Source organism: Pogona vitticeps, chromosome 5 (genome assembly GCF_051106095.1).
Source record: "Pogona vitticeps strain Pit_001003342236 chromosome 5, PviZW2.1, whole genome shotgun sequence".
Classification (NCBI taxonomy): domain Eukaryota; kingdom Metazoa; phylum Chordata; class Lepidosauria; order Squamata; family Agamidae; genus Pogona; species Pogona vitticeps.
In genome coordinates this window covers 39,331,137-39,353,588 of record NC_135787.1, presented here as the reverse complement: position 1 = coordinate 39,353,588, position 22,452 = coordinate 39,331,137, and the positions used below count along the sequence as shown (strand labels likewise).

At 40.5% G+C, this 22,452-nt stretch overlaps 1 long non-coding RNA gene across 2 annotated transcripts in view; it reads right to left on the bottom strand.

Moving 5' to 3' along the window:
• LOC110073651 (uncharacterized) overlaps nucleotides 1–22,452 on the bottom strand; it is a 43,175-nt gene that overhangs the window by 8,054 nt on the left and 12,669 nt on the right. For both annotated transcript variants that reach the window (XR_013545856.1, XR_013545855.1), the window contains exons 3-5: nucleotides 15,027–15,310; nucleotides 7,913–7,998; nucleotides 4,935–5,021 (exon numbers count right to left, since the gene is read on the bottom strand). This is a non-coding gene — a long non-coding RNA (uncharacterized LOC110073651). The remainder of the gene's footprint in view (nucleotides 1–4,934; nucleotides 5,022–7,912; nucleotides 7,999–15,026; nucleotides 15,311–22,452) is intronic.

Below are 22,452 nucleotides of genomic sequence, written 5' to 3'. Positions count from 1 at the left end.
TCAGCAAGCTCTTATTCCAGGTACATGAAGCAATCCACCTCTATGTGTAAGAGACAAGAAAAAACCCTGACTATTTCTCTTTTGTTCAACTTAGCTGGAATACAATGCATATGTACAACACATATGCATACACATGCATGCATTGGGAAGGAGAAAGAGATGCCTTCTGCTAAGGCTTCCTTCCAATGCCCAGTTCCCGTTACATTTTTAACATAATTACACTCTGTACTGAAAGGAAACTGTTCTCTTTGTACAGATGCCCTTTAGAATAACAACAAAGAAAACTGAACAAAACTGTAAAACAAACAAAATAAATCCATAGCAAAATCTACATTAAAGAACAACGAAATCACCTTTTATGATGAAGTGAGTGATACACCAATTGGCTCTTAATCAAGAAGTAAGAGAACTGATACCATCAATAATAAAAGATAAAGAGCACTTAATAAGGCCAAAGTCATTCAGGTGGAAATTTCTTCCATTCAACATTGACCTGATCTGGTTTCCTCATGGTGTTTCTAGAGCATTTGGAAGCCTGGTCCAATATTGCCTATCCAGAAGAGTCATTGTCTGGGCAATCCTACTGTCTTGCTACACCAGCAGGCAGTTCAATGCTCCTTCAGAATCGTATTGCTGGTGCCTCCGTGATATACAGGAGAGGGTCACTGGCTCTGAGCCAAAGGAGCAAGGTGCAGAAACCTGAATGTAGTTCCTAGGGAAGAAGCCCAGCTGAGGAGTCTGAGCTGTTGTGTGTGTTTAGTCGTTTAGTCGTGTCCGACTCTTCGTGACCCCATGGACCAGAGCACGCCAGGCCCTCCTGTCTTCTACTGCCTCCCGGAGTTGTGTCAGGTTCATGTTGGTTGCTTCGCAGACACTGTCCAGCCATCTCATCCTTGGTCGTCCCCTTCTCCTCTTGCCATCACACCTTCCTAACATCAAGGTTTTTTCCAAGGACTCTTTTCTTCTCATGAGATGGCCAAAGTACTGGAGCTTCAGCTTCAGGATCTGTCCTTCAAGTGAGCATTCAGGGTTGATTTCCTTTAGAACTGATAGGTTTGTTCTCCTTGCAGTCCAGGGGATTCTCAAGAGCCTCCTCCAGCACCACAATTCAAAGGCATCAATTCTTCGGCGGTCTGCTTTCTTTATGGTCCAGCTCTCACTTCCATACATCACGACAGGAAAAACCATACCTTTGACTATTCGGACTTTTGTTGGCAAGGTGATGTCTCTGCTTTTCAAGATGCCGTCAAGATTTGTCATCGCTTTCCTCCCAAGAAGAAGGCGCCTTTTAATTTCAGGGCTGCTGTCTCCATCTGAAGTAATCACGGAGCCCAGGAAGATAAAATTTGACACTGCCTCCATATCTTCCCCTTCTATTTCCCAGGAGGTGATGGGACCAGTGGCCATGATCTTAGTTTTTTTGATGTTGAGTTTCAGACCGTTTTTTGCACTCTCCTCTTTCACTCTCATTACAAGGTTCTTTAATTCCTCCTCACTTTCTGCCATCAGAGTGGTATCATCTGCATATCGGAGGTTGTTGATATTTCTTCCGGCAATCTTAATTCCAGCTTGGGTTTCTTCCAGTCCAGCCTTCCGCATGATGTATTCTGCATATAAGTTAAATAAGCTGGGGGACAATATACAGCCTTGCCGTACTCCTTTCCCAATTTTGAACCACTCAGTTGTTCCATGACCAGTTCTAACTGTTGCTTCCTGTCCCACATATAGGTTTCTCAGGAGACAGATAAAGTGGTCAGGCACTCCCATTTCTTTAAGAACTTGCCATAGTTTGCTGTGGTCCACACAGTCAAAGGCTTTCGCATAGTCAATGAAGCAGAAGTAGATATTTTTCTGGAACTCTCTGGCTTTCTCCATAATCCAGCGCAAGTTAGCAATTTGGTCTCGAGTTCCTCTGCCTCTTCGGAATCCAGCTTGTACTTCTGGGAGTTCTCGGTCCACATACTGCTGAAGCCTACCTTGGAGGATTTTGAGCATAACCTTGCTAGCGTGCGAAATGAGTGCAATTGTACGGTAGTTGGAGCATTCTTTGGCACTGCCTTTCTTTGGGATTGGGATGTAGACTGATCTTTTCCAATCCTCTGGCCACTGTTGAGTTTTCCAAACTTGCTGGCATATTGAATGTAGCACCTTAACAGCATCATCTTTCAAGATTTTAAATTGTTCAACTGGAATGCCATCACCTCCACTGGCCTTGTTGTTAGCCAGGCTTTCTAAGGCCCACTTGACTTCGCTCTCCAGGATGTCTGGCTCAAGGTCAGCAACTACATTGTCTGGGTTGTCCAGGATATCCAAATCTTTCTGATATAATTCCTCTGTGTATTCTTGCCACCTCTTCTTGACGTCTTCTGCTTCTGTTAGGTCCCTCCCATTTTTGTCTTTTATCATGTTCATCTTTGCGCAAAATGTTCCTCTAATATCTCCAATTTTCCTGAACAGATCTCTGGTCTTTCCTTTTCTGTTATCTTCCTCTATTTCTTTGCATTGTTCATTCAAGAAGGCCCTCTTGTCTCTCCTTGCTATTCTTTGGAAGTCTGAATTCAAGTTTCTGTAACTTTCCCTATCTCCCTTGCATTTTGCTTCCCTTCTCCTCTCTGCTATTTCTAAGGCCTCGTTGGACAGCCACTTTGCTTTCTTGCATTTCCTTTTCTTTGGGATGGTTTTCGTTGCTGCCTCCTGGACAATGTTACGAGCCTCTATCCAAAGTTCTTCAGGCACTCTGTCCACCAAATCTAGTTCCTTAAATCTGTTCTTTACTTCCACTGAGTCTGAGCTAAGGTAAATGAAAAGAATTCCTTCCACTGACTATAATAAAACACAACAATGGTGACAGAGTGAAAAACCTTTTTTGGCACAGCACCAAAGACAGAATAAGTTCTGGGGTGGGGGAGAACACAGGATACAGAAACTAAAACAGCCATCAAATGTGAGAGCTCAAGCTATACAACAAGGATGGAAAGAGTAGTTATTTTCTTTTTAGCAGTCTGAAAAATTCTGGAGTACAACCAACATTTACATTAACCCCCTCTCCCAGGCTAATAATATCCACCATCACAGGAAAAGAAATACTGTACTGACCCGAGTAAGAAAGAAAAAATAAAAGAGTGACCAGAGAAAAACACTTTTTTTTAAAATGAGAGGATAGAAACCATCACATACATGTACAAGATAAACAAAGCATAATTCTGTTAGAATGAGTTTTTTGAGAAAATTTCTCTTGCGGAGGAATACCATCTCCTCAACTGCCAATGTACAGAAGTCCCATTGGACAGAATGTAATTGGATGATAATAACTTGCAGAAGAACGTCCCTTTCACTTGTTCTGCCAAAAGAGGAAAAATGAAATGGACAAGACTTTTTTTAACCCCTCCCCAGTTCAAAAACATGTGCACTGCAGCTGTGGAATATTCAAACTACTCTCCAAAACATCCTCTTTTTAAAAAGCGGAAGTACTTTTAAATAAGGGGATGTGTTTGTAGTGGGAGAGAGGATTTGCAGGTGCCTTCCCTCTTTCCGTTTAAAAAAAAAAAACAGACAAATTCTCTCACACTTCAGTGGGGCAGCAGGGAAGTATTCAACCTCTTTTAAATGGTTTGTCTTTAAGTAGCTCAGGCATGACATAAGTGCACTACCCAGTCACAGAATCACAATTCACAGAGTGCTTATTGTAGAAAAGGAAATGCCAAGAAGGAGCAAATATCTACTGTACATTGCATTTTTCCAACAACAAGATACACAGTATAAGTTCTAGGGGTGTGTGATCCCTCCACAACAGAATCGCTGTCTTAATGGAAGGTATCTGGATAAACTACACAAAAACTTAGTAGCAATTGTGTTACTGTAAATGAGAACATGTGGATCTTTCACAACAATGGGTCTTTTTTTTCCTGCTATAAATATTAAGCTGACAATGCCCAAAGATATAATCAACCAAGGGCTTCATAGCATTCCTCTTCTCTATTCATCCCTCCCTTTCTCCTTCTCCTTGACCAAACTATAGCCATAACTCTTTACTGACCCCGCTGAAGCAGCAAATCTCAGCAGGACACTGAACTCTTGCTTTAAGAGAACAGATGGCTGGGCAAGTGAAGCCAGAAGCAATTTAAGTATGAACTTTAGTGAATCAAACAATCGCTTTTCAGGGTGTTATTCCCAAGCTAGCTGGAAGAGTATCTCTCTAATTAAACAAAAAAAAAAAAGGGGGGGGGAGAGACATTTGGAAAAGGCAACTGTTGTGGTCTACACTAAGAACCTTACCTTCCCAAAGATCCTAAAGTGTATGGGGAGCATCTAGAAAAGGTATCTGTATTGGTTGCAGCAACTTTAAAAAGGGTTTGTTGAGGAAGAAGACTTAGGGTATAATAAAATGGGAAACAGATTGCATTTTAGACAGCTTTTAGCATAGTGTGGTGTGAGTAACTTCCAGCTGATTACACAACAGATAGAAAGGTTGGTTGCTTTAAAGGAGATTGGTCCTTGTAAAAAGACCCTTTCTGGTATGACTGGACATGAGATGTTCACACTGTCTGATTGTACCCTAAAGACTGATGCAGGGGAATGCTTTTTAAAAATGTTTTAAAGTGGCTTGTAAGATGGACTGGGCTATAACATATTTTAAGAATACTTTGAGGAACTGCTTCAAGGGATTGCTAAGAATGCTCATGTTCTGGTTTTCCCCCAGCACTTTAAAATGGTCATCTCTCAGCTTCCCATTTTTCACTGCCAAAAGAGGAAAATTAGTTGGTTTTAAGAAACAAACACCACTGTTCTATTGTTTATAATAGAACATTCCACATTCTGGTAAGGAAGAACTGGAAAAAACGCAAGTCTTTGGAAACGTTATAAAGATCTCTCTGTGTGGAAATATACAGAATATGTGTTTGTCACTCTGATGTATAATGAGACTATGAACTTACTTTCAGGTAGCATTTGATTCAGCAAAAGGGGAAGTCTTCTGAGATGCTTTGGCAAAAGCTGTGTCTTGCTGGAGGGGATTCTTCATTCTAAATGGGAAAAGAGAGAGGCATCATCCTGTTAAAACTTCCCACCAAAGAAGAAAGGGTTTAGGAAAGAGGCTTTTGAAGTGTACACCAATAGTATTTAAAATGTATCTTCCTTATATCCTTTTATTTACTTGAATTATATTCAAAGTGTAAACCGGCATCACTCCCTAAAAGAAATGCCCAAGTAGGTGTGCCTAGAAGTTAGGCACTATACAGTATATATTAGATTGGAGAGGATGAACTCTCCCCCTGAGTGGCATGGTTTTTGTATGAAGCAGCTTGCTCAAGATAAATGCAGCTTGCTCAAGATAAATGACTAATTGTTCTACAGTTGATGAAAATAGTCACTTTTATGCATTTCTTCACTCTTAATTTGTCTCTTAAAGCAAAGGTATTTGTGCACACTATAATGTCAGTAAACTCAGCCAAAAACTCTTTTAGAAGCATTCCTTGGGATAACTCTGATTGTATTGAAAAAATGTAGAATTAGGCTGTATCCTAAACAGTGATCCTAAATGGTGGCGGTCACAGAAACTGTTCCTGTTTACGAACATAACATACGTACAAATTAAATATGAATGTTTTCTTATCACTTCAATAATATTTGATAATGCTGCCTTCTCCTTATACTCTTCTTCCAGTAAGCTGTAGTGAACTCATGCCTGATCATTCTGTAGCCAAATGCAAACAGTGTAATTGCTATTTTCCACCGATTAATCCAGTGGTTTTTCATAGTCCTTTTCATTTCACTTATATTTTTATTTCAATCGTGGTGCCTCCCATTTCTGCCCATCTTATTCCGTCTTCAGATAGCTAGTCATGAAATTGACGTATATTTCTTCTACACAAATCCTCCCCTGCACGGTTTCTCTCATTGTCCACAAACATTTTTCTTCTGTGTGATGAATGTTCATCCTTCCAGTCTCTGCTGCCTCATAAAATTATTGTATTTTAAAAATCTAGAGACCCATCAAGCATGTCAAGTCTCATGATATGGGAGCAGGCCTCCCATCCAGGTTGCTGGGTTGCCTAGCAACCTATTTCTCACTTCTCTGATGAGTCATTTGCCTATTGCAATGCCTTTCTGATGTAAGCACAAGGAAGGACAATATTCAGACATGGTTGTTCTTCTTGATGTTTGTTTAGTAATCATTAGTTTTATACAAGGTTTGCTCACCACCACGTTGCAACCTTTTCTGTTTAAAGTAAGACACATCTTCCAGATTAGCTGGGAGATGACACTGCCATAAAATTAAACAAAAGGTTTGGGCCTATGGTTTTGCACTCTAAAACTGAGCAAACAGGTGCTTTTATTTTCAGAGGTGTAGAACAGGGAGTCTAATTTGAACAATGAACCCACAACAGCCTCAAGTCCATGACTGTCTGCGATGTGTTCTCCCTTCATAAAGAGAGAGAGAGAGAGAAAGCAACAAGGATGCTATCAAAAATATACTTTTGCAAGGCACATAAATATTCCTTAGCAAACTTACATCAGCTTCTATATATGTCTTCCAACTCCTTCCTCTGTTTTTTCCTCCTTTCATAACATTTTACAAGCAGGACATGTGAATGTCTATTTTGCTTGTTAGGATCTCTCCAGATGATTTTTAAAAAGCACAGACTTTATCCCCACAATATGCTCAAAAATTGAGCAATATTGGAACAATGATGAACACCTGCTACTGCTTCACACTTAACAGTGTAGGACTTCAAAAATCTGTGAAAATTCACTTAAATTTAGCTATCTAAGGGATTCTCTGGACCTGATGCTTTTCACATTGTGGTATTCTTTTGTCTCTTGTGCACAAAACCAATTTAATGTTATACTCAACTCTAACTGGCTGTGAGTCTCCAAGGTTCTAGATAGAATTCTTCCCTGATATTCTTCTGGTCTCCCATCCCAATATTAGCCAGATCCAACCCTACTTAGCTTCCTGAAATCAGAGCAGATCAGTTGTGTCCATGGAAGGATTCTGGCTAGCTTTGCCTCAAGAATAACTATACTGTTGTTTGCAAATCTCTCTCCTCCATTTGTCTGTCTATAAATGGGGCTAGGTGAAAATCTCACTAGGTGAAAATCTCACTAGAGGCGGGAAGAAGAATGTAGAAAATATTGGAAATGAAGTTACGCAAAACGGTGGAAATCACATAGGCTTAGGCAACAACATTTATACTTTCAAGGAATGTTCTTGCTTTTTTTTTTCCAGGAACTGCGACAGTGCAGCATGGCAGGGCAATCACTAAAAATAAACACTTTTTAAAAAGTCCACAAAATATCATGGGCACAAAAGGGTTGTGTTGCATTTCACAAGTGACAGTCTAGACATTATCTATCAGATGCCACTGACACTCCTGCAGACATATTTTACACGGCACTTGCCACAGCAAGTGCTTTTCTTTGCAGTCGACCAAGAAAGAAAGGCAATTAGGGTTGTCAAAAGAGGTAATATTACGCAGAGGAATTGCCAAGCTGATCATAAATGTTTGGACCCCATGCAACTAAATGTATTTCATGCATTATAAACTGAGCATCTAGAAAGATCCCCCAAGGCTGTGATTCTCCACTCCTTGTGAATACTTCATACCTAAAAAACCTAGAGAAGGGTTGCCATAAGTTACAACCAACTTAACAGCACATAATTATTAATTGTTAAGGGTAACCATCACCTCAGGAGAGAGCAGGGAACTGTTTGGCTGTCTATAGTTTCCGAGACCTGATTGGGTGAAATCAGAGGAGGAAATAAATCTCCTACTGTACTTGGTTTCTTTCTGCTGCAGCAAGAGCTAGGGAAGGGGGAAGCAGAAGATTGAGTGTAACTATTCCGGCCTACATTCTTTCATCTTCCAGATCACATCCTTTTAGAAACTACTGTAAAGCTTGGAAAAGTTACCTTTCTTTGGAGTACAGTTTCTAGAAATTCCCAGGTCATTTGCGGATTTCAGTTACTATAATTCAAAGTAGTAATGCTTCCAAATTCTGCAACATAACAGGATATATAAGCTAGGGATATACCCAAGACATACAGGATCATTCTTTAAATTCCCACAAGCTGTTTCTGGTGGGAAAACTTTACAAAAGGGGGGGGGGGAAGGATAGAGACAATTAGTATACATTATTGTGGTCTAAACCCAACTGAAATTTGCACCTAGAGTAGACCACACTTACAGGCATCCTACTGATCTAGAGCTGTTGGCAGAGCTGTGCGACACAACAAAAATTATGTCATCAGCTGCAGCCATTTCAGGGCAATAAAAAGGTTTCTAGAGCCCCCTTAGGGATCCCTGAAACTTGGTGGGTGGGGACTCTAGGAAGCTTTTAATTCCCCTGAAATGATTGCAGCATAGCTGAGTCTGGTGATATCATTCTGGCTGCACAACAGGATTAGAGCCAATGAGTCTACTGTAGTTGGAACTAACAACTGGATTTCATGCCTTATCAGTATTTCCAGCTGAGCCAAATTCCCCACTGACTATTTAGTTAGTTTCAATTATAAATCATTTCAAGTAATATCAGCAAGGTTGCAATATTCAACCCACCTATTGTGAAGTTAATTCTATAGATATTAATAGGGTTTACTTCTAAATGAATGTGTACTATAGTGAATGGCAGTGTATCAGTTATAGGAATTAAGAATAATCTGTTGTTCCCAAGCTAACAGCCTTGAGGATGTGGACATTTCTTGTATGCTGATTTTTTTATTTATTATTTTTATTTTAAAAAATTGTTTATAGGGCTTTACAGGATACAAAATTTCAGGTCCTTGCCCCAAAGCTAACAATACAGGATAAACTGTATACTATATATGTATAGCATTAATAGCAGCCATTGTCACAGAAATGCAGTGTATACCAACTCTACTATAGGGAGCCACATTTCCCAAAATATTTTTCATTTCAACTTTGTGTCTTTTAAGGCCACAAGCTGCCTTGGCTCCTTTAGGAGAAAGGTAGCAAACAAACAAATATTTTGTGTATTTTATTGCTTCATTTACATTCCACCTAATACATTTTTGCTTGACTGTTTCTGACAAGACTCTCAAAAGTTTCAAAAGGTCTACTATACTGTATTTCCATTACACAGTAGTACCAGCTTAGCCTTGGAACTGATTCTATTCTATTCCATCACTGCAAACCTTTTTTTTAAAAAAATCAAATCATACATTAGTTATAATAAGGAACTGGTCTTCCCATTTCATCTCCAGAATAATATATCTTTCACCATGTTGTAATTTCTTATACAGTCATGATAAATTTCAATTTCTTTTATTTTTTGGTTACAATTTATATTATATTATTGCTATAGTCACAATTACTATATTACTGTAGTCATTATGTTGTCTTGCTGCACTTGCACTCATGTAGTACAGTATCATCTTCTCACATAAACAATAGAGGTTTTTAATCTAGGTTCCATTATTTTTAATATATATATTAATTTTTGCTATGTATGTATTTATCTTTTGGAAGATAAATACACACAGAACATTTGAAATAGTTGACAGTAATATCAAGTCCTGTCTCTAATGCTATTTGACATAAGATACCAGTGAAGGAAAAGATAACTTAGTTTTCCACAGATCTGTTGGGCCCTCTAGTGGTATTCGTAGTCTCTTCTTTGTTTCCTTTTCTGTCTATGTGTATCAATTATATAGGTTGATGCCAATGACTGTGAAATTCTGTTCAGTTCAGTAAATCACACTAAAATAGGCCCACTGAATCAGTGGGGATATGGTGAGTCAACTCCTCCATAAGTTCCATTGATTCAATGGGCCTACTCTAGTTGAATTTTATTTTGACACAGTAAATTGCAACTAGAGTAGGCTCACTTGAATCAACTGAATTTATGGAGGAGTTGACTCACCAAATCCCCACTTATTAAATGGGCTTACTTCAGGCAATTTACTGTGCTGAGCAACAGGATTTAAAGCAATATGGGACATACTGGTCAAAATCCTTTTGCTTAGTATAGTAAATTGCACTAGGATAAGCCCATTGAATCAACAGAACGTACAGAGGAGTTGACTCACAAAATATCCACTGAGCAGACCTACTCTATTGCAATTTACTACACTAAGAAACAGGATCTTTTGGCCATTTACTCTTAAATAAGTCTTGATGGCCAAAATCTTGTTGGTCCTACATAACCTAAGTTAGGCAATCATGCAAGCAAACCAACTGGCACTGCTGTTTGGCTTTAATACATTTTAGCTTCCTCAGGTCATGGTAGTAGTTGCATGCTCAGTAGCACAACAGAGGTCAACAGACAAGAGACAAATGGCTGCACTATCAGTCTTAAATGCATATATTTTCCCCAACAGAATTCTGACCATTGAATTTGGCTGAACTTATTTCCTTTAAAAGTATCTGGACTGTAGCTTTCGGGTGCAATCCTCTTCATACTTTCTTTGTAGTAAGAGGGCGGCTACACTAGCAGTTTGAGGCAAGGCATAGAAGAAGAGTGATTAGTTGGTGTGTTTTGCTATATATTAGAAATAAATATGTACAGAAACATGCAAAATAGTTGACAATACCATCATATTGCAATGGTAATGCCATTAAGGTACTGTACTGTTACGTCTTCCTCATGTGGCTTCTATCATTTCTCAAATTGCCATTTTGAAGCAAAATATTAATGCAGTTTCTTCCAATATGAATTGCTTTAGTATACAGTACTCTTTCACCTCTGTGACTTCCCTTTGTGTATGCAATGCATTTTTTTTACACATTTGAGAGGTGATTCCATTGCCATACATCTATTTCAGTGCACTTGTCCTGTCAATACCATATATCATATTTTTAAAATTGGTTTGTCAAAAATATTCACAATTTACCATCTAGATTAAAAACTAATAGCTGTTGCCTAAAGATGCCTAAAGATGGAGTGGAAAGGCAATTGTTGCTTCCCCATCCCCAACTCTGGCAGGCTGCCTGTTGCATGATCAACCGTTTGACCTGTCTTGCAACTGGCAAGGTGGAAGGACACCATTGCCCTTCCGCTCCATGTTTAAGCAATGAGGTACTGGCCTATATCACCACATACTGGATCTTCTAGTCAATATAATGTTTTTGCCTCTAGCTTTCATAGAAGGAAACATTTTCAGAATTGCTGGTGTAATTACGTAACTGTGTTTTAAAAAGCTCTTTGGAGAAATATTGAAAACCAGGTGTAGTTAGAGTACTGGACTAGGACCACACTAAATCTCACACTGTCATTAAACTTAAATCTATTGTTTACCATTTATCTTACTAAGTAGATTCTCAGCTATCTTCTGCCTGCCCCTGTTGGTTTAGGGCAGGCAGAAGATAGCCGAGAATCTAATCGGTAAGATAAACGGTAAACAACAGATTTAAGTTTAATTACAGTGTGAGATTTAGTGTGGTCCTAGTCCAGTACTCTAACTACACTTGGTTTTCAATATTTCACCAAAAAGCTTTTTAAAGCACAGTTACACATGTTTTGTAATATAGTAAGTCCCCCTATCTACAGATCAGTACCTGCTGATTCACTAAAGTGGGGTCATCCATGGTCAATGAAACTGGGTCACCCAACGCAGTTTAAACTCTGACAGATCCATTCCTTGGATCCAGGCCAGGTTTTCAGAATGACTGGAACAAAGGAGCACAGAGAAGGATTCATACTAGTTTGGTAGAAGTGTGTGGGTGGGGATTCTGATAAGAAAAAAGTTCCTTTCACTATACAAGGAAGGAATTCATAAACTAAACTTTTAAACCATATTGCTATGTGGCTAAGATGACTATCAATCAATCAATCCAGGAACAACTAATTATTTCTCCTCTATCTCAGATTTTGAAGAAAGTCACATCTCTCTACTTGAGAAGTCTTTTCCCACCTTTTTCTGGTCAAACAATCTGAAGACAGAGCTGTGTATTTAATCAGTCAGCAAGCCATGTAGTGAGTCAGTTATGCAGCTTGTTAATAAGATAATTTCTGTTCATGTAACCAGTTAATATTTTTCTACAGGGTACTGTTTGTTTTTTTATCTATGAAGAATGTTTGATATATGAAGACTTGTGAGTAAAACTGCATTTTTAATTCTTTTTTCTTACCAGAGTCTTTGGTGAGTTATTGAGATAGTAAGTGTTGGTTGAGGACAAATAACCAATAATGGGTAGTGTACTGAGGGTAGACTTGAAGCTAATTCTGCTCTGAGGTCCCTTAACCTTTTTGCTGCATAGCTAAAGGGATTTTGAACAACTAAATTTTCACACTCCACCAATAGCATCAATGACAGCTTTCTGACTCTGACTGCTGAACATTAAGCTGCTTGTCAGCACTCTAGATGCCACATCACCTATTCTAGCTTCCCTAAACTACCCAGTTGCCAGTTGTTGTGGTTAGCGTTATTTAACTATTACACCACAACTGTGGAAGTAATTTACATTGCCAACCCAACAGGCTTCTTTCTGCATCTGGAAAAAGGGGGTGCACCATTTTGTCCTTTGCCACTTAGGCAGAAAATGTCTTTAGTTCCAATATCTATTGCATAAAGGTACAAATCCAACATATTGTGTCATCCTTACAGCTTGCCCTGTAAGAGTAACTGCCTCCCATTAGGACTAACCACATGGTTTGAGTTAGATATCTGGCTGCGGAGTTAGAGGTTGAGAGTTCAATTCCCCAGTGTGCATCCCAGAAAAGCCAGCCTGTGTAGCCTTGGATAAACTGCACAGTCCCAGGGTGCCTCTCAGAAAGGGGGGGGGGAGAGAGAATGGTAAACCATTTGAGTAACCTTTACCTAGAGACAGAGGATCCTTGTTGATTTGATGGCATACAGTTATTATTTGTATTATGTGGTTTATGAAAGAATGAATGAATCAATCCACCAAGCTACCAGTGTTGATGGGTAGTTTGTTCTTAGGAGAAGGGGTGGTTTCACATATATATTTTTTCTGCCATTAACAAGCATGAATAAAGGATTTGCTTTGATATATAGCCAAAATGGGCCAGCATTCCCTTTACAGAGTAAGAAATATTCTTTTGCCGAGAGACATTTTGCTGTCTTAGCAGCATAAGAGAAGCCTAAAGTTCTGTTGGGACCCAACATCTTAGGCCCAAATCAGAATTAAGTTTTGCAACTGTTCTCCAAATTAACAACAAATAAGCTACCGGTACAGTTGGGTGAGGAAAGCATCTGTACAGCATCCACAGTATGTGTCTAACATTTCAAGTTCTGTCTATGCCATTAACAAACCATTATTCAGTCTGATTTTGATTAATTTTCAGGCACCTTACCTCTACCTCTCTCACCATAGGCAGATATTGCATAAGAAACAGGAGTACAGAGTATGCATAATTTTATGTCTTTACACATTAATCACAGTGAACCTCCCTAGATGTTTTACCTTAATTAGCTAGGGCCCTGTGTGAACTCAATTTCTGTCTTTGCCTGAAGTGTGAAGGACGGATTTCTGAACGCATATTATTTTCAGAGCATGAAGATGCAACAATATTTATGCCTCTGAATGACTCCCCTGTAGCCTGATAGCTTCCAAAGGTTTCTTTGTGAGCTTTATCCATTCAGATCTGAAGATAGGAATGAAACAGGTAACCTCCACTTGGGGCATTTGTAGTTATGTAAGGAAAATATGTTCACTCAGTTAGCCATCCTTCATTTCCCCCTATATATAGTTTAGTAAAGATGCTGAACCTCTGATAAAATGCTTGAGAACAGATCCCAGCTCCCCATGTTAATCATGGCCTCCAACATTTATTTGCCCTGCTTCCCATTCCAGTTCCTGAAGTTTTTTTTAGAAAAGAGACTTCCCATTTTCTTCAAACACACACACACACACACACACAGAGAGAGAGAGAGAGAGAGAGAGAGAGAGAGAGATAGGATGGGGGGAGAATCTAATTGGATTTTGAAAGAAAACTGAACAGCATAAACACAATGACACATAAATCTACACAGAGCATAATTGAGACAAGCCATTCCAAAGCTTAAATACCAAATGTGAAAGAATGACAAAACTCAACAGCTTTGTTCAGCTACCAGAATAGTAGCTTTATTTCTGCTTTGCAACTTTGGGTGGAAACAGAGGCATTTTAAGCCATCCTTATAAAACGTCAGTCAACTAGACCAGCATCCATTTACAGCAATAAGACAGTATCTTTATTTAAAAACATACTGAAGCTGTGACTTGCATGCACATTCCTATATTTTCTAGTTTCCATCATTGGAAATTCAGCCCAGACAAAACCTCGGTATGATCTTTAAAATCTGCCCATCTACCCTTCATGTTTTTTTAACCTGGAGTAGTTAAACACACCCTAGAAGAGTTTGATTGCAAATTTATTCCAGGAAGGGGAAACCATTGGGCCTTCTGATGTTAATGATCTATTTCTCCCATCATCCTTCACTATTGGCCATGCTTTGTGAAGTTGATGGAATTGGAGGTCATTCTGGAAGGTCCAACGTTCCCAGGCCCTGGTTTAGTCTAAGCCAGGCATTCTTGGTTTCCTGCTCTATGGTCACAAAGGTACTTGTGATAGCCCATTGGTGGCTGCACTGAGTGATCATGGTAAGACTGCATGGCAGAATGAAATGATTGAACCAATTTCCAAGAGGGGAGGACAGAGAGAGGGATGGGGAGAGGGAGAACATACAAAAGTGGACTCTTTTACTTTGTGTCCTGCAAGATACCTGGGTATTAAATACCTGATACAATCAGTACTGTGAAAATGTACATCAACAGGCACTAAGTAGAATGGTGAGGTCAACTGAATCTCATAGACCAGTGGTTCCCAACTTAGGTTAACCCAAATGTTCTTGGACTACAATTTCCAGAAGTCTGTGCTACTGCTGTGCTGGCTGGGTTTCTGGGAGCTGCAGTCCAAGAACACCTGGGTTACCCAAATATAGGAACCACTGTTACAGTTGCTTTATTCTTGTCAGCCCAAAAAGGCTGAAAGTCTAAAAAAAGTTTTTCAGTAACAATCTAGTGGTTTCCTAAAGGAAAAATGTTGAGAACTACCAGTCTTACCTTTTTTCCTTCCTCAATAAGCAAGTGGCACAGCTTTTCCAGCTGACAAGTATCTCTCTCGCAAAGAACATTTCCCCCACCAACAGAAGAAGTGATGGGGGAGAGAGAGAGACACCAAAAGGTCCTGCCATGCAACAGGATAAAGAGACTTCTTCCCATGGGACCATGAGGAGGACAGAGAGAGATGAAAGCAGGAACTGGTGTCACAGTCCATGTGCTTCAGGAAGCATTGGCGCTGGAAGGGGAAAGTTGGACTCCATTCAGGCAGGAACAAATCCTGGACACTAGAAAGAGGAAACGGAAAGAGAGACAGAAAGAGAGCAAGCTGGCAAGAGCAAGATGCCTGCAGAAGACAGAAACTCAAAGGGACTATTTGTGCGAGGCTAGAAAGGTTGAAAAGAACCAGAAATTATCTTTTCTGTTTTTGTCTTATGCTGATCTACTTATTTTTTTAAAAATGCAACTCCTTACTGAACATATGCCAATATTCCACACACACCCCCCCCCAAAAAAAAAACTGTTTGGTTTGCAGTGAAACAAATGTTAAAAGTGTCCGTTTAGCATATCATCTCTTTAGAGGTGAGCATAGCTTAGTGATTTAGATATATGGCTGTGGAGCCAGAGGTTGGGAGTTCAATTTGCCACGGTGCCTCCTGGGAGAACAGCCATCTTTGTGTGGTTTTGGACAAGCTACACAGTCCCAGGGCATCCCCAGAAGAAGGGAATGGTAAACCACTTCTGAGTATTCTCTACCTGGAGAACCCTCAAAAGGGTCACCATAAGTCAGAATTGACTTGACACCACAGGATTATTATTAGGAGAGAACGCTTGAACAGGGGAAAAAAAGGTGTTTAGCCACTCTGTTGCATTAAGATTTATCCTGAGAAGTATCCAGCAGTCTGAAGTTAAAAGGGAGGAAGAGGGGAAGGAATTGATGAAGCAGTTCTGACCTGAAACTACACATAAGGCCTTAAAGCTGTAATTCAAGCAAGACCCAAAACCAGTAGTGATGGCGGGTCCACCAACCGCAGTGAACTACCATCTAGAAAACCTGAGAAGGCCCATTATCTCTCCCTCCCTGACCCCATTTCCCCATGCAAATACATGCATCTTGTTTACTGGAGGCTGAATTGGATCTAGTCATCTTTAATAAGGTCCAGCATGTGGGGACCAATGAGAATGTCACTAATGAAATCCTACAGAGTTTTACAAAATCTGACCAGAAGATGAGTTCTCCCTCTAAATGCAGTTGGCGTTCCTACTAGCCATGAAGTTAGTCTTCAAATTATCATGGACAAAGAGTTACAGTTAGTATCACATCTCTGATTTGTGTATTCCTGACAAAAATTACACTTGGCCTTGTTTGACATTATTAGGAGCTAGTTATTCTACCCCTTCATGGATTGCTGCCTTGTCGTGGCAAAGGGGCTTGAGTAACTCAGAGAAGCTATGGGCTATGCCGTGCAGGGACACCCAAGACGGACAGGACATAGTGGAGAGTTCCGACTAAACGCAATCCACCTGGAGTAGGAAATGGCAAGCCACTCCAGTATCTTTGCCAAGAACACCCCATGATCAGAAACAAAAGGCTAAAAGATATGACGCTGGAAGATGGGCCCCTCAGGTCGGAAGGCGTCCAACATGCTACTGAGGAAGAGTGGAGGACAAGTACAAGTAGCTCCAGAGCTAATGAAGTGGTTGGGCCAAAGCCGAAAGGACGCTCAGCTGTGGACGTGCCTGGAAGTGAAAGGAAAGTCCAATGCTGTAAAGAAAAATACTGCATAGGAACCTGGAATGTAAGATCTCTGAACGTTGGGAAGCTGGAGGTGGTCAAACAGGAGATGGCAAGAATAAACATCGACATCCTGGGCATCAGTGAACTAAAATGGACAGGAATGGGCGAATTCAGCTCAGATGATTATCATATCTACTACTGTGGGCAAGAATCCCGTAGAAGGAATGGAGTAGCCGTCATAGTCAACAAAAGAGTGGGAAAAGCTGTAATGGGATACAATCTCAAAAATGATAGAATGATGTCAATACGAATCCAAGGCAGACCATTCAACTTCACAATAATCCAAGTTTATGCACCAACCAGCATTGCTGAGGAGACTGAAATTGAACAATTCTATGAAGATTTACAACACCTTCTAGAACTGACACCAAAGAAAGATGTTCTTCTCATTCTAGGGGACTGGAATGCTAAAGTAGGGAGCCAAGAGATAAAAGGAACAACAGGGAAGTTTGGCCTTGGAGTTCAGAACGAAGAAGGACAAAGGCTAATAGAGTTTTGTCAAGAGAATAAGCTGGTCATCACAAACACTCTTTTCCAACAACACAAGAGGCGACTCTATACATGGAAATCACCAGATGGGCAATATCGAAATCAGATTGATTATGTTCTCTGCAGCCAAAGATGGAGAAGCTCTATACAGTCAGCAAAAACAAGACCTGGAGCTGACTGCGGTTCTGATCATCAGCTTCTCATAGCAAAATTCAAGCTTAGACTGAAGAGAATAGGAAAAACCACTGGGCCACTCAGGTATAATCTAAACCAAATCCCTTATGAATACACAGTGGAAGTAAAGAACAGATTTAAGGAACTAGATTTGGTGGACAGAGTGCCTGAAGAACTTTGGATAGAGGCTCGTAACATTGTCCAGGAGGCAGCAACGAAAACCATCCCAAAGAAAAGGAAATGCAAGAAAGCAAAGTGGCTGTCCAACGAGGCCTTAGAAATAGCAGAGAGGAGAAGGGAAACAAAATGCAAGGGAGATAGGGAAAGTTACAGAAAATTGAATGCAGACTTCCAAAGAATAGCAAGGAGAGACAAGAGGGCCTTCTTAAATGAACAATGCAAAGAAATAGAGGAAGATAACAGAAAAGGAAAGACCAGAGAGCTGTTCAGGAAAATTGGAGATATTAGAGGAACATTTTGCGCAAAGATGAACATGATAAAAGACAAAAATGGGAGGGACCTAACAGAAGCAGAAGACGTCAAGAAGAGGTGGCAAGAATACACAGAGGAATTATATCAGAAAGATGTGGATATCCCGGACAACCCAGACAATGTAGTTGCTGACCTTGAGCCAGACATCCTGGAGAGTGAAGTCAAGTGGGCCTTAGAAAGCCTGGCTAACAACAAGGCCAGTGGAGGTGATGGCATCCCAGTTGAACTATTTAAAATCTTGAAAGATGATGCTGTTAAGGTGCTACATTCAATATGCCAGCAAGTTTGGAAAACCCAACAGTGGCCAGAGGATTGGAAAAGATCAGTCTACATCCCAATCCCAAAGAAAGGCAGTGCCAAAGAATCCTCCAACTACCGAACAATTGCACTCATTTCGCACGCTAGCAAGGTTATGCTCAAAATCCTGCAAGGTAGGCTTCAGCAGTATGTGGACCGAGAACTCCCAGAAGTACAAGCTGGATTCCGAAGAGGCAGAGGAACTCGAGACCAAATTGCTAACTTGCGCTGGATTATGGAGAAAGCCAGAGAGTTCCAGAAAAATATCTACTTCTGCTTCATTGACTATGCGAAAGCCTTTGACTGTGTGGACCATAACAAACTATGGCAAGTTCTTAAAGAAATGGGAGTGCCTGACCACTTTATCTGTCTCCTGAGAAACCTATATGTGGGACAGGAAGCAACAGTTAGAACTGGTCATGGAACAACTGAGTGGTTCAAAATTGGGAAAGGAGTACGGCAAGGCTGTATATTGTCCCCCAGCTTATTTAACTTATATGCAGAATACATCATGCGGAAGGCTGGACTGGAAGAAACCCAAGCCGGAATTAAGATTGCCGGAAGAAATATCAACAACCTCCGATATGCAGATGATACCACTCTGATGGCAGAAAGTGAGGAGGAATTAAAGAACCTTGTAATGAGAGTGAAAGAGGAGAGTGCAAAAAACGGTCTGAAACTCAACATCAAAAAAACTAAGATCATGGCCACTGGTCCCATCACCTCCTGGGAAATAGAAGGGGAAGATATGGAGGCAGTGTCAAATTTTATCTTCCTGGGCTCCATGATCACTGCAGATGGAGACAGCAGCCCTGAAATTAAAAGACGCCTTCTTCTTGGGAGGAAAGCGATGACAAATCTTGACAGCATCTTGAAAAGCAGAGACATCACCTTGCCAACAAAAGTCCGAATAGTCAAAGCTATGGTTTTTCCTGTCGTGATGTATGGAAGTGAGAGCTGGACCATAAAGAAAGCAGACCGCCGAAGAATTGATGCCTTTGAATTGTGGTGCTGGAGGAGGCTCTTGAGAATCCCCTGGACTGCAAAGAGAACAAACCTATCAATTCTAAAGGAAATCAACCCTGAGTGCTCACTGGAAGGACAGATCCTGAAGCTGAGGCTCCAGTACTTTGGCCATCTCATGAGAAGAAAAGAGTCCTTGGAAAAAACCTTGATGTTAGGAAGGTGTGATGGCAAGAGGAGAAGGGGACGACCGAGGATGAGATGGCTGGACAGTGTCTGCGAAGCAACCAACATGAACCTGACACAACTCCGGGAGGCAGTGGAAGACAGGAGGGCCTGGCGTGCTCTGGTCCATGGGGTCACGAAGAGTCGGACACGACTAAACGACTAAACACACACACACAGTTCTTCTAAGGAGAGGCTGATACAGGTCTAGCAAATGTTGCCGTGTAAAGCAATGCCCAGGCAAGCAGGGGTGTTGGCAAGTCTTTGGCTCTGAGTCCCAAGTTCAAGTCAAGACTCTTTGGTACAAAGTCTCAAGTCTGAGTTCCTATTGGCCAGAAAAAAGGGGATAGGGTGGGTAGGTTCTGAATTGCGAGTTGAGACTGATTCATTGGGCCGGGGGATCCCGAGTTGAGCCATCAGTGTGACTTAAGTCCAACTAGACTGTGAGCCCTGCAACTCGAGTCTCCATTGCTGCAGGCAAGGCTTCTTGAAGAGTTCAAACCAAACAGAACGGAAAAAGAAAATAAAAAGCTATTTTGTGGCAGCTGCCACTAGGTGGAGCTATGGTACATACTTTTGTAAGGTTTAAGGTGAACGGCAAGCCTGCAGCAATCTGGCGCTGCAAATTTACTGGAAGTCTGCAAAAGGAGACTGAAATATTGAACAAATCACTTTTCCAGCTCTTTGTACAACTGCTTAAAACAGAGAGTGGGAAACATTTGGTCTTCCAGATACTGGTATTCCAGATATTTGGGAAACAACTCCTACATCTCCCTTCTCATTGGCCAGTCTGACTGAGTCCAAAGAGAGCTGAAAACTTTAAACAACAACAACAAAAACTAAGAAACCTAAAAAATAATTGGGGGCAACCAATGTTTTTTTTTATCTTCATCCATTTCCAAATAGTTGCTACCCAAGGTTTCTATTCTTTCCCTTTGCTCCCAGCATTTACCTGAACACTTTGACTCCATACCTAAATCCATTTCAGAACACTTACACACACACACACACACACACACACACACACACACACACACACACAGAGAGAGAGAGAGAGAGACAGAGACAGAGACAGAGACAGAGACATATATACATAACATATCACCTTTACATCTCTCCCTTTAGAAAATACAGTTCTCTTAGTTCTCTGATTATTGATGGAATGGCATTAGATACATGACTGTATCAGGCCACACCACTCATTCCTAAAGCTTTTAAAGGTTTTCTTCCATGTGGCTGAATCCTCAGATTACTTTTTGTACAATACAAAGCTTTCTCTCTGTGACTGGTTGCCCGAGTGGGATTTTTAAAAGGACTGTTATGTATTGCTGCTTTGAATGTGCTCACTGAGTGGTATTTGTTTCTTTTTAATATTTGCATATTCATTGCTTTTAGCTTTAAATATTGCCTTTCATTATGTAAATTATGTAAGTCTCCTTGGGTCTTTTTTAAGGAGCAAGGCGGGGTAAAATATTTTAAATAAATAAATAAATTGTGCTATAAGAGTTCTGTGTAAAGAGTCCATAAATCATATTTAATTCCTCTCTATTGTTTTTGTAAGTCATATAAGGCAGTGTCCTGGAATTTCAGCTGTTTTACACTTCCTCAAAAAATAGGTGGGAAATCTGGGAAATACTGTCATTTACAAGAAGCTCTTGTTTCTCCCATTTCAGTTATGTGATCGTCAAATCACTTCTATAGAATGTGTTCTCTTCTTGTTGTTTCATTGGCACTTCTTAACCTTTTATCTGGTCCATAAACTACATGGAGCTGCATTCTGTAGCACTGGGGGTTGCCGCATCACATTTCTAGAGCCACAGATTGTCCTCTTTGATTTACCAAACCCTCTGCCACCATAGGAAATCTACTGCTACAGACAGAAGAAGTGATCATCCGATTTGTAAGGAAGAGCCCTTCATTTCCCAGGACTATCTGTTCCACTGTTAAGTACATCACACTACAAGAAAGTTGTGGGTGTGGGTGTGTGGTTTGCACTCATTAAAGGGACAAGTGCCCTGTCTCCCCCTCTCCTAGTGGCCATTAACAGTCAAGTGGATTCACAACTGGCAGGGTTTTTTTTCAACAGCAAAGACAATGACATCACCTCCCATCGCTGAATACCAGGGTTCCTTATATCCTATTGCATAAGCTTAGCTGAAATTCTCACAGTAACAGGGATGGGAAATCGATTTTCCTCCAAAACAATATAATCTTGTGAAGGATCCCTGTTATTACACAGCGACGAAGGTGAAAAAAGATAAAAAAGCAAAAACAGGACTGCAGTTGAATATTAAGAAGAAAAATAGCATGTCTACAGAAGTATATCAGTGGTGCCTCGCTTGAACGGATAATCCATTCCAGCAAAATCGCTGTAGAATGAAATCCTCGTCAAGCGAAATGAAAAAAACCCTTGAAATGCACTGAAAACCGGTTCAATGCGTACCAATGGGCAAAATACCTCAGCGTCCAGTGAAGATCCTCCATAGGGCGGCCATTTTCTGGTGCCTGTAATGAGAGGAATCCGTCCTAAAACACAGCGGGGAGCCATTTTGCACAGCGGGGAGCCATTTTGAAAGCCCGACGATCAGCTGTTTTGATCATCGTTCAGCGAAAAATTGGTTCCTGAAGCAGGGAACTGATCGTCGTTAAGCGATTTTTGCTTATTAAAACGTCATTTTGCAATCACAAAAGCGATCACAAAAACTTCATCATTAAGCGATTTCCTCGTCTAATGGGGTAATCATCAAGCGAGGCACCACTGTAACTTTGAACTGACAATGAAGAAATTAAAATTAAAAATTTGTTATACCTTACTTTAATCATCCATCCAAATGGAGGCTGCCGCCAAGAAACTGGAAGAACACTGAGAACACTGAATTAGTTCTAGAAGCAACAATGGCAAAACTGAGGCTATTGTACCTTGGACAAAGCATGAGAAGACAAGAATCACTGAAAAAGACAATGAAGCTGAGGAAAGTTGAAGGCTGCAAG